Source organism: Urtica dioica, chromosome 7, assembly GCF_054948205.1.
Source record: "Urtica dioica subsp. dioica isolate 48M chromosome 7, U.dioica_male_clone48M_v1_H2, whole genome shotgun sequence".
Classification (NCBI taxonomy): Eukaryota; Viridiplantae; Streptophyta; class Magnoliopsida; order Rosales; family Urticaceae; genus Urtica; species Urtica dioica.
The window spans coordinates 33,891,479-33,902,990 of NC_142762.1; positions in this window are offsets into that span (position 1 = coordinate 33,891,479).

An 11,512-nucleotide genomic window follows, 5' to 3' on the forward strand; every position below is an offset into this window, starting at 1 on the left:
CTTTGCGAACAGATGCATTGTTTCGGTCGAACTGCGAACAGACGCACTGTTTCGGTCGAACTGCGAACAGACGCACCGTTTCGGTCGAACTACGAACAGACGCACCGTTTCGGTCGAACTACGGTTATAGTCTCAAACGACACGACCGTTGGCCAAACGATAGTTCGTTTTGAAGAGACGTGACCGTTAGTTCGAATGGTAACCACAAATAACTGCTAAATGAGGAGGCTCGACCGTTGGCGAGAATTTCCGCGAAAAAGCGGTCGAGCTCACCTGGAGGTCGAGCTCGCTAGGAGGTCGAGCTCGCCAGGAGGCCGAGCTCATCTGGAGGTCGAGCTCGCCAGGAGATCGACCAGTCGACCTCGCCCTCAGTCGAACTGAAATGACTTCGTCATTTCGTTCAATCGACCTCGCCCCAGTCGAGCTCGTCACTTCCTCATTCACAAACTCACTTTCTCAATCAACAACACACTATTTTGTCTTTTAATGAACAAATTAAATTGAGCTAATTAAAACACCTATTTAATTTTACTCAATTTTCAACATAAACAACCTAAGACCCAACATGTTTATTTAAATTTTTTTGCGTACGGATGTATCATCGCTACTATGATTAGAAAAAGGTGAATGGCTATTCTTAGGGCGAAGCAGTAAATGCGTGGCTCAAAGTTTTATAGAAAAAATCAAATGAAAACTTGTATGATGGTAAAGCTGCTGGGATAAATTACTCCATACGGATTAATTACAGTTCCCATATATCGAACACAAACGATCGTTTCGATACTTCTTATTAGGTAACTAATCTCTTAACCCCAAAAAATATTTACAAATGCGGAATAGAAGAATACACGAATAATTGCTAATCTTTAACATAAACAATAATTACCAGGATACTCAAAATTATTCAACAACAATATATCTAATATTTGAGCAATTACAATCAACACAATACCATTAGAGGATTTCGGATTACATACCTTTCGGATCAGCTACAGATCATCCACGTTCCTGGATTTCTAGATCTCCTTGCTTCTGCTTCAAGCTTCCAGTGATCTTCGGATCTCTCGGCTGCTCTTTTCTCCTTGGATCTTTGGATCTTCACACTTTCGGATTCCTCGGCTACTCTTTTCTCTCGGATCGTCGATTCCTCGGTTGCTCAGGTGATTGATTCTATATTCTTCCAAGATGTAATCTCCGGAAACAAATAAAGAGATAATCCAAAGACAAAAATGCCTTCACTTTGCCGTTTACCTCATATGGCCACGGGCCTTGGGATTTTTGATTTTTAGTTTGCTTAAAGCCCAATAAGAAAATCAATTAAATAATTACTTCAACTATGAATAATTATTTACACTATAATTAATTCGCCAAAAACTATTTTACGAATTAAAAATATTTTATGATTAAATCGTAACTGTGAGTATGTAACCATGTATCTAATTATTATGAGTATCTTTATCCATGTTATTAGAGCCATCTTGGGGACTATGGACCTAGTAATTGAAGCTCATATGAATCTAAATAAACAGCTAAAATCTCTATTTTCTCTTATTCATTTGATTTATCAATCTCGGCGTCACACCATAAGATGAATCGAGACTACACTTTTCTTGTTACTAGAATTATATTTTACTCGATGTTTATGAGCATCCATTGATATAGTAACTACATGATATCAATCCTTCAGGTTCATATTAGGAATATTGCCCACTTAAAGATAATAAATAAACATGAATGATTACTGACTTGGATAAGAAGTTTAGTTTATTAGCATCATATGACTAGTGGGTTGAGTTCTGAAATTAGAATCAATAACAACTATCTTCCATAGCCTCCATATTAAAACTAAATCACGTGTTGGGCACCTGTGTTTGGACGGTGAGTTATAACATGGTCGATGATTTATACACGCTTGGAAAGCTATATCTAAAATCATATATGTGGAACACGAGTGAAGGTTGATCACTTCGTGAGAGCATTCTGCACTTTCAGTAGGCGTACGGTCCAGACAGACTTTGGTTGTAGATGTGTCGTTTAAGTACCGTTACGACGCACTAGCCGATGTCGCTTATGATGGTCACAATGAGACTTGATCTAAATCCTAAAGTGATCATGGATTTCTAGTGCATATCGCCGAGTTCTTTGACTCATTCGTTAAAGGCTACTGAGAAGCTGATTAAACTTATGTATTGAGAATTCGAAATATGATATGAAAAGAAAGTAGTTGACAGTTACGGAATGCAGCCTTCCTGAAAGAAGGTTAATGTTCACTCATTTAAGGGTTGATTCCAGAACCGATTGATTCCTAGCACTTTCGAAACAAGTGATGTTCAGAAGAATCTTTCGTTGGGGAAGCAACGGTGCTTAGGGTATATATGTATCAAGAAAGGTATAACAGAATAATTGACCTTTCTCGATACGGGTTGAACTTGGAGGATCTTGATCACGAACTGACTAGATTAGTGAACACTCGTCACGATGAGTAAATATAATTCTAGTATAAAAGAGGGTTCAACCTTGGCTTACATGATGGAGTATTTGGCCGAGATTAGACGAATCGATGGAAAAAGAGAAATGACTTTTTCGTATTTTTCATCAGATTTGTTAAGCTTCTATTACTAGGTCCATAGTCCCCAATTCGGCTTCGATAAAGATGAATAAGAACTCTATAGTAATAATGAATTTCATTATTACAATCTCACAAGCTGTAATAGGTATTGACAACATAAAATTCAGAAAACGGGTATTTGCTGAATTAATATATTATTTATAGTAAAATTGTTTATTTATTGTTGGATCAAGTAAATAATCAATTAATTAGTTATTTGTTTATTGTTTGACAAAGTAAATAAATAATTAATCGGGTTTTAAGTGATTGGGCCTTGCAATTGATGAAAGTCGAATTTCTTAGTGTCATGCACTAGGATTTGTGCTTTTTTATGTTGGCCGTATGCCTTCATGAACGATTTTTATAAATCGGTATTTACCAATATTTTTGTTTCTTTAGTTGTTTAAATAAAGGAGAGAGAATAATATTAAGGAAATATGATATCGTCATTTATTTTCTCTCATGAATATTTAGAGAGAATATATTTAAAAGGAAATAATATATTCTCATTTATTCTCTCATGAATAAATATTCTCTATTTAGACAGAAAATAAAATATCATAGATATTGATCTGATGGATGAGAGAAAAAAATATGATTCATAAGATGAGATTCAACGGTTGAGATTAATCCATTAATGTGAACATATAGTCTGAACACAATAAAGGAGAACAATATATCCTGGAAGGTTCCAGGAATATCTCATTCCACTACTATAAATAGGGGTTCATGAGAAGTAAAAAAAAAAAAAAAAGAAGAGTTTTTTGGAGTTGCAACATTTGTCCAACCTAGAAAATAAGAGTGAGATCTGAAACACCATAGCTTCAGATCTAGTGAGATAAATAGAGTGAACCCACATATTATTCTTATTCATCTGAAGATTACGTTTCAGAAGACTAAGGTGTCATCGAGGCGTAAAGAAGGAGATCCCGAGAGTTTCAGAGACATCCCAGAGGTTTGATCGTAGAAGACGGAGCTAGGAGGCTGAGACGAGACGAGAAGAAGACGAGGAGCTCGAGGAGATCTCGATTCAGAAAGCTTAAGGAGAAACTCGTAACTTTTCTATAACCCGTCTCTTTAAATTGGTTGCTTGACATATATGCTCGCATGGTTAAGTTAATTAAACAAAACTAGATCTTGTTTTAATAACCATTAAATTGATTAGCTTAAGATAGTGTAATTAATTATCTTTTTCACACGATTATTAATTTTGGGTGTATAATCATCAACAGTTTAATCCATAACGAGAAAAACCAACAGTTCAATCCATAACGAGAAAGGCCAATTATTACCATCATACCATCCTCGCTACATATAAGCCCTAAGGACCTTTTCTTTCCCAACAAAAAATTCTTTCGTACGTACTTTCTACGAAAGTTTCGACAATCCATCGGTTCTGGAATCAACGCTTAGGTGAGTAAACATTGACCCTCCTTCAGGAATGCTGAATTTCGTATCTGTGAATCACATTCTGTTCATATCATATCATGAGTTCCCAAGACATAAGTATCTGTGTAGCCATGAACGAATGAGTCAAAGAACTCGGTAATATAACATAGAAGTCTATGAGCACTTCAGGATTTAGATCAATTATCATATGACCATAAGTCAATCTAGATTTGTTCGTCGTAATTGTTACTTAAACGAGCATCTAGTCTATATTTGTCCCAGTCGTATACACACCAACTGTATAGAATGCTCCCACTAAGTGTTCAGCTCACCAGTGCTCTACATATGTGATTTTCAATCCAGCTAACTAAGTTTAGATTAATCAACGACCATGTTTTAGCTCACTGCCCAACATGTAATTCATTTTAATATGGAGGCTATGGATGATAGTTATTATTTATTCTAACTAGAAAACTACTCATTAATCAATAATGCTAACAAAAGTGACAAGCTTGTGTGCTTGTTGATACACTCTAATGGTAAGGTCTTTGGATAGAAATAATTATTAATGCTTTATTTTTTATCGTATGCATTTAGATATGAGCGATTTCCATTACTTGGAGATACATTTGTTCGACCATCAGTATTTCATATGCTTTTTATGATGGATAAGTGTAGTGTCTTGTTCATTTAAAGACACTCGGAATGTAATCTAAGTGAACAAATTTTTAAACAAACTTAAAGAGATGCATGAGGAAAATGTAAGTTACCTTTATTATTAGAGCTACATATTACATATAACAATACGGATGAGCTGAGTGCAAAATAAAGGATATTTCAAAATACAAGACATCAAACAAATATGCATGAGTTTTTCAAATTCATTATCATCCTCATTTAATCGTCTTCATCCTCGTCATGGCCTCAATAGGCTCGGTTTTGAGCATTGAGTACTATGCATTAATTATTATAAGGTTTTGATTAACCCTTTCATATCTTGCTACACCCTAATTTGGCTCCAAGGAGTTCTTAACAAATAATTAATCAAAACCATCTTCATCTTTGGCATTATCTTGTCCGACAACGATAAATGCATGAAAATTGTACTAAAATTGTATTAAAAGTTATATTAAAAATAACATTAAGATTATTTAAAAAGGCATAACATTAAGATATTATAAGATATATTGTACATAATTATACACTTATGAAAACAACTTAAGTAACATATTATGTTGTCTTTTCCTAAAACATTTCAAACGTGGCTTAAGCTCCTTGCGAAGATCGAGAATGAAATCATTTTCCATTTTGATTTTTTTTTCTCTCTTTCGATTATGAAGGGTCTAAGAGAAACAAATAACAAATGTTAATGTATGTATATATATATATCTATCTTTTTTCTTCCTCTTTCGATTATGGAGGGTCTAAGAGAAACACATGTTAAAATGTGTGATTCTTATTGTACTAATGGTTATTTGTTTTTTTTATCGGATATTTTTTTTTATATTTGGTTCTCTCATTCATATACTTTATTTTTTACGCGAGATGATGAGGGTAGATGCGCAATTGTCTATCATCGGTTTCATTCTCGATCCTCATTATGGACTCCCCCGTAAGAGGTTTGCCAGCTCGGGAGGAGTTAGTGGCGGATGCGCTTTCTCGGCATATTCACCACGCAATCGAACGTGACAAATTTAGCCCCATGACCTTATGTGCATGGAATAAATAAAAATCTCTCATCTTCAATTTGCAGACGATACTCTTATCTTCGGCGAGGCATCTAGGAAAATGTGAGTGCATCTAATGGAAGTGGTTAATATTTTTGGGAAACTTCAAGTCTTAAGTTGAATATGGACAAAGCGACTTCTTTGGTTTAAACGTAGCACCTACTGAGTCGGATCGTTCGTTGCTTCTTTTGGTTGCTCCGAGGGTAAGTGGCCCACTTCTTATTTGGGACCCGGTAGTGACTAAGGTCACGAATCGGTTAAACGGGTGGAAGAAGAACTTTCTCTCTAAAGGGGAGATGCTTACTCTTATTCAGTCCGTTCTATCAGTGTTGCCTACATACTATATGTCTCTCCTCAAAATGCCGATCGTGGTTGTGGACGATATAGATGTTAGGAATAATATTGTCCACTTGAAGATAATGAATAAATGATTACTAAATTCGATAATAAGATTACTTTATTAGCATTATATGATTAGTGGGTTGAGTTCTAAACAATTAGAATCAATAATAACTATCTTCCATAGTCTCCGTATTAAACTGAGTCACGTGCTGGGCACCTGAGTTCGGGCGGTGAGCTAAAACGAGGTCGATGACTGATATACGCCTGGAAAGCTATATCTAAAGTCATATATGTGAAACACATAGGTGAAGACTGATCACTATGTAGGAGCATTCTACACTTGTGGTAAGTGTACGACTTGGACAGGTCTTGGTTGTAGATGTGTCGTTTAAGGACTGTTACGACAACTAACCGAGGCCGCTATGATGGTCACAGTGAGACTTGATCTAAATCCTGAAGTGATCATGGACACTGGGTTATGTTACTGAGCTCTTTGACTCATTCACTAAAAGGCTATTCATGCTAATCACAGCTTATGTCTTGGGAGTTTTCTCAGAGCATAATTCGAGTGGGAAGTGATTTACAGATACAGAATCCAGCCTTCCTGAAAGAAGGTTAATGTTCACTCACCTAAGGGTTGATTCCAGAACCGATAGATTGCTAGCACTTTCGAAGTAAGTAACGTTAGAAAGAATCTTTCGCTGGGGAAGCAACAATGCTTAGGGCTGATATGTATCAAGAGAAGTATAACGGAAAAATTGACTTCTCTTGACACGGGTTGAACCTGGAGGATCTTGATCACGAACTGGCTATATCAGTGGACACTCGTCACGATGAGTAAATATAATTCTAGTATAAAGGAGAGTTCAGTCTTGGCTTACAAGGTGGAGTATTTGACCAAGATTAGACGAATCGATGGAAAAAGAGAAAGGACTATTTCGTCTTTTTCATCGGATTTGTTAAGCTTCTATTACAAGGTCCATAGTCCCCGATTCGGCTCTGATAAAGGCGGATAAGAACTTTCGTATAATAATGTTTATCATTATTAATCTCACTTGCTGTAATTGTGATTGACAGCATTAATTCTGGAAAACGGGTATTCGCAGAATTAAATAAATATTTATGGTAGAATTGTTTATTTATTGTTGGATCAAGTAAATAATCAATTATTAATTATTTGTTTATTGTTGGACCAAGTAAATAAATAATTAATTGGGTTTTAAGCAATTGGGCCTTGCACAAAATATGAAAATCGGATTTGGGAATTTTAGCATGTGAGTTGCGCAAATCCCCTTGGCCGTGTGCCTAAAAACCGATTTTTATAATATTGGTATTTACCAATATTTTCTCTTTAGTTGTTTAAATAAAGGAGAGAGAATAATATAAGATATTGTCCTATATTTTCTCCTTATTTAAAGGAAAATATTTAGGAGAATATATTTAAAGGGAAATAATATATTCTCCTTTATTCTCTCACTAAATAATATATTATCTATTTAAATAGAGAATAATATCCCATAAATATTGATCTGATGGATGAGAGAAAAAGTAGGATTCACTTGTTGAGATCCAATGGCTTAAATTTAATCCACCAGTGTGAACACAATAAAATGAAATAAAATATTCTGGAAGATTCCATGAATATCTCATTTTACTACTATAAATAGGGGTTCATGAGAAGGAAAAAAAAAGCAATTATTTTGTGAAAAATTTCGTGCATTCTAGCCTCCTTGGCCGTGCACTTCTGCCTCTCCTCCCCCTCGGAAATTCGTTTCCATTCTTAGTAAAATAAGAGCGAGATCTCGAAACACCTAGTTTCGTGATCTAGTGAGATAAAGACTGTGTCCACTCATCTTTCTTATTCGTCTCGGAGATTACGTTTTCGGAAGACTAAGGTGTCATCCTCGAGTCCTTCATCAAGACGACGCAAGGAGTACGCGATTGGTTTAGGAGCGTTCTGTAGCCGAACCGAAAATCAATGTAAGTATTCGTTTTTCGTTCAAATCGGTTGCTTGATAGATATGCTCTCGTGAATTAAATTAATTAAACATAACTAGATCTTGTTAAATATAACCATAATTCAATTAGCTTATGATCAGCGTAATTAATTATTTTTCCGCATTACTATGGTTATATGGTGGAATCATCTCAAACGAGTCGCATCAAAACGATTGTTCGTGTCTGACACGCGCTCGATTCCCCAACAATAGAGAGGAAAATGCGACAATTCTTGTGGGAAAAATTCTACGGGGCGAAAAGCCGAGGGGGTGTGGCTTGGGAGGTTTGATGTAGAACAAATGATAAAGGCGGTCTCAGTATCGATAGACTTGTAGATAAGAATAGCGTGCTCTTAACTAAATGTCTTTGGCGGTTCCCTTTGAATAAATAGGCTCAACAACACAAAGTAATTCAGGCTCTTTACGGGGTTCAAAGGAATGGTTGGAACACGGGGGAAGCAGCGGGCTGTACCTATAAAAGTCTATGGCATTCAGTGTGTTCAGGGGCAAGATTCCTTTTTCAGCAGATGTGGGTGAGATAGTTTGGTGATCAGATTTTGGGAAGACGTTTGGGTGGGGGAAGATAAACTTCTTGACATATTCTCGGGTCATTCTCGTCTTTGTTCGATGAAAACCGAGATGATGAATCATTTTTCTATTTTCTCGAAAGAGCACTTTGGAAAGGTGGTTGAGATTTTAAATTCCCAAGGATGATTCTATATGCAAAGCAAAAGTCCCAGAATTGGTCCAATTTTTTTTGTTGGCGCTTGCTCTCCTCAAGGTCAACACTAAAGACCTTGTTTAGAAAAGCAATCCTCATTGGACTGTACTCCCTAATTGCTGCCCATTTTACAAAAGCGCAACGGAAGACATCCAACACCTTCTATTTGGAATGTCAATGTTGTTCCTGTGTTTGGGATTGAGTCTTCTCCGAGCTTTCGATCGCCGACGAATCTCATGCCTCTCGTCGCCAGCTGCTTTTAGTCGAAGCCCGAAGTGGGTTAATGGCCTTTTTTTTAGAATGAGAAATGAGATCTCTGCGTAGTTTTAGAAAGTCTTAATCATTGTATTGCTATTTGGTTGCATGTAAAATGTAATGAGTAGAGATTTTTCATATCGATTTGTTAAGGATTGGGCTGCTGCCCTGTTTTGAGTTTAAGGTCTCTCATTTAGGCCAGGCTAACGTGTTGGTTTGTGTGCATACGCTTTTTGGGTATATCCCTTTTTTATCTCATTAATGACTTGAAAATCATAAAAGTTATTTTTTTTACATTACCACATTCACATCAAGCTCAAGCCCAAATGCAGAAAAGTAGCTATTTGCCAAAAATCATAAATAACAACTAATACAAGTAATATGCTTAAATTTGCGGGGTAGTTTTTATAAGTATCCTAAATTATGGGCGAAGTGAAGATAGAGAAATTGCTCAAAGTACCACCATATCAATAACTTTTTTCAAAAATCCACCAAAGTATAATTTTGGCCAAAAATACAAGTTGCCCACTTGTGAAAAACCAAATATACCCTCCACCTTAAATTTTCTTTCAATCTCACACATACCCTCTCATAACTCATTTAATATCATCATTTAATCCATTCTGAATTAAACTTGTTTATTTATCTCTCTCTCTCTCTCTCTCTCTCTCTCTTTCTCTCTCTCTCTCTCTCTCTCTCTCTCTCTTTCTCTCTCGTCAGAAGAAAAAAGCTCAAAGCTTGCCAAAGTTGAGCTGCCCAAACCCTAGATTTGAGCTCACTCAATCCTTGCCAAAGTTGAGCTGATCCAAACCCTTGGATTTGAGCTCCGACACACTCAAGGAAGCACGACCAAAGCTCGTAGATCCGGTCACGACGAAGACCGTAGCTCCGACCAAGCACGTAGCTCCGATCCTCGCCGAAGGTTAGTTTTGTTTTATCAAACTTTTCTTTCGTTTTTGTGTATGTTTATTCTGGGTATGTTTAAATTTGGGGCAAAAATAAGGTTTCCGTGATTCTGGGTAATTTTTGAAGTTGTTTAGCGAAGTTCGTAAGTTTCGCAGATGTCAACAGTTGACGTCAACAATTGACGTCAACAGTTGACATCAATTGTTGACATCTTATGTCAACAGTTGATGTCATCTGTTGACATATATTGTTGATGTATAATGTCAACAGTTGACATCAACTGTTGACGTCAACTGTTGACATCTGATGTCAACAATTACTAACTTTGGATTTCTTCTTGATTTGTACAGTGATAGCGGAAATTTATTTATTATTCAAGCAAGGTGGTACTTTGGTTGAACCTAGTCGGTATCATGAGAAAAGATCTTTCGGAATTATGATGTCGTCCGAAGTGAACTTCGCTAGCTTTGTTCAATACCCTTATGCCATCGAATCCCCTTATGCCATCAATACTCGAGGAGGGGTGTGATTCGGTTTCAACTCATGAATCGTCAATTCGTGCTACATTAGGATTGGATGACTACTTTTTTATACTTTGTTCAGACTACTTTTTTTTTTAATTTATTATGCTTTGTTCATATTACTTTTGTTTAAGAGTCTATTTGTTTAAAATATTATGCGTTTTGTTCAAACTACTTTTGTTAAAGAGAATCTCTTTTGTGCAGACTACTTGTTGACCTCAATTGTTGACGTTGATGTCAACAGCATCAATGTCAACAATTGACGTCAACTGTTGATATCAATGTCAATAGTTGACATCAATGTCAATAAACAGAGAGCTCATAAATCACAGATGTCAACAATTGACGTCAACTGTTGACATTGATGTCAACAATTGACGTCAAAACCATTAAAAAACAACTACATATTGATAATTGATATATTGTTGATATTCATTAAACATGCTATCAAAAGCATACCAAAAGATTAAAATATGAGTAGTACGTGAACAACATTGCTATCAAAAGCATACCAAAAGATTAAGATAAGAGTAGTACATGAAACACATTTCTATCTATTGTTTACATTATTTCCTGATTGTCATAAATCTCCATGTCCGATCCAACATGGGTCGCTAACTTCACTGCCCCGTGCCGATATAAGTCGATCGTGAACTTTTTGTCACCACTGCGTACAAATCAAGAAGAAATCCAAAGTTAGTAATTGTTGAATCACATGTCAACAGTTGATATCAATAGTTGACGTCAACAGTTCAACCGTTGACATCAATAGTTGAAGTCAAATCAAGAAGAAATCCAAAGTTAGTAATTGTTGACATCAGATGTCAACAGTTGACGTCAACAGTTGATTAAGATGTCAACAATTGATGTCAACTGTTGACGTCAATTGTTGACGTCAACTGTTGACATCTGCGAAACTTACGAACTTCGCTAGACAACTTCAAAAATTACCCAGAATCACGAAAACCTTATTTTTGCCCCAAATTTAAACATACCCAGAATAAACATACACAAAAACGAAAGAAAAGTTTGATAAAACAAAAAAC